Raw genomic sequence first — 2500 nt, forward strand, 5'->3', positions numbered from 1 at the left:
TCAATATGGACCAAAATCTCTGAGGAATGTTTCCAGCACCTTGTTGAATCTACGCCACAAAGAATGAAGGCAGTTCTGAAGGCAAAAGGGGGTCTAACCCAGTACTAGCAAGGTGTACCTAATAAAGTGGCCGGTGAGTGTATACACACACAGTGTACTGTAAGATCACCTTTGGGATGTGGTAGAATGGGAGGTTCACAGCCTGAAAGTGCACCTGGAAAATCTGCAGGAATTGCGTGATGCAATCATGTCATCATGGACCAGAATCTCAAAGGAAAGGCTTGTGAGGAAGACTTGTGAGGAAGACTTGTGAACATCGGTGAGCTGAATCAACGCCACAGCAGTCAGAGAAGAGCGTGGAGGCGTTCATTTTCAACAAGGTTTGGAATTCTGATCCGTTAGTCAGAACCACGCCTTGGGTGTGTTCTTAAGTTCTTGAGTTCTGACTGTTTACCCGGCAACACCAGGATGTGTCCGAACCTGCACCCTCTCTCAGGGCACCAGTACCGGAGAACAGGAGAATAAAAGAGAGAGGCAGCTGATCCAGGATTGGACCAGGGGACGCTGGCAGAGGTAGAAATCGGAGGACGGCCTCAGTGTAATGCATTTACATTTACATGTTTGACATTTAGCAGACGCTTTCATCCAAACGACTTACAACACTGCATGGAACGGATCGTGTTTGATAACATTCCTCATTCCATTACAATGAGCCTGTCCTCCGATTTCTACCTCCGCCAGCCTCCCCTGGATTGTACTCCTACTTCTTATGACTAATGATCTCCCCATTCCTCTTCTAGCTCTTCTAGCTCTTCTAGCTCTTCTAGCTCCTGCAAGCGGAAAAAAATGGCACTGTTCACTGAATGTGTTATAAATCAATCACTGTGAACCCTAAAGACTTTGAAAAAACACACACCAAACATGTTTAAGAATAGTTGTTTATATATTTCTCTATGTGAAACGAATGACAATCATACGACACAAACATAAGCACTGTAACAGTCAGAGAAAAGGACTGGAAATAAGTGGTACATAACATGGAATACAGATACTGGATATAACTGTAAATTATTGCTTGATTGCTACTCTGTTTTCTGGATAACTACGGAACGAGACACAATATTCATATTCCAACAGAAACAGAACAACAGTGACGAGCAGAATTGACCTTTTTGTCGACTTCAAAAAACCATTCAGACTGAGTCCATGTTCAACGCTGAGAGTCCACTCAGCATTTCTCCGGACTTGTTTTCGTTTTTTCTTTTTTTTCTTTACAACATAAAGAGAAGCCCAAAGAACCAACAGCACACCGGAGCTGGGCTCTGCAGCAGAACATCACCGGAGCTGGGCTCTGCAGCAGAACATCACTGGAGCTGGGCTCTGCAGCAGAACATCACCGGAGCTGGGCTCTGCAGCAGAACATCACTGGAGCTGGGCTCTGCAGCAGAACATCACTGGAGCTGGGCTCTGCAGCAGAACATCACTGGAGCTGGGCTCTGCAGCAGAACATCACTGGAGCTGGGCTCTGCAGCAGAACATCACTGGAGCTGGGCTCTGCAGCAGAACATCACTGGAGCTGGGCTCTGCAGCAGAACATCACTGGAGCTGGGCTCTGCAGCAGAACAACACTGGAGCTGGGCTCTGCAGCAGAACAACACTGGCATATATACATTCATATACAAGTTCTTCTTTTCAACTGTGACCAAAAAACGCACGCAGTTTCAAAGAGAGACACAACAGACGGTAAAAAACATCAGATAAGCATCATCACCAGAATCATCATCATCATCATCATCATCATCATCATCGTCATTTTCAGCAGTCGGCACAACTGAGACTGCCTAGTACGCCAAGATGGTGGACTAACCCCAACACCCTCAGGCTCTGTACATCTGTTCCATAGAGAGAAGAAGATGGTGGACTAACCCCAACACCCTCAGGCTCTGTACATCTGTTCCATAGAGAGAAGAAGTGACCTCTGGGTGAAGGACACGCTTGAACATGGAAGTCTTATATTCCAGGGACAAACACAATACCAAAGACATTAATTTGATCTGTGGTTGCAAGCCTCCACTCCCCCCCCCCCCCCCCCGGAGGACATGTCTCCCTGCTTCCCCCCCACACACCGGTTCAATAAAACACTCTCACACATGCAAAGGCCTCAGAGCCTCCAGAAACACACACATTGAGCGTAAAACGTTTTCACAACGTTTCCAAGAGGACTTCAGAACTTTTGAGTGTTGCACTCACTCCGCTACGCTGGTGGGAAGGCGACCCAGGTGTTCATCTTGAAAAACAAAAGGTTAAACATTTAAAAAAAAAAAAAGAATAATGAATGTACTATTCTCTCCCTAAGACAAAATAACATGACAACAGCGAGGATAAAGTGCTGCAATCAGACAGACCAGTTTGCTGACTAATATTGGCAAACGAGTGTTTTATCACAGGTTTCTGTCTAATAGGTTTGGATCCCCCAGAGGCCCAGTGAGGGCAGAGCTCT

The sequence above is a fragment of the Argentina silus genome (genome assembly GCF_951799395.1).
Source record: "Argentina silus genome assembly, chromosome: 13".
Classification (NCBI taxonomy): Eukaryota; Metazoa; Chordata; class Actinopteri; order Argentiniformes; family Argentinidae; genus Argentina; species Argentina silus.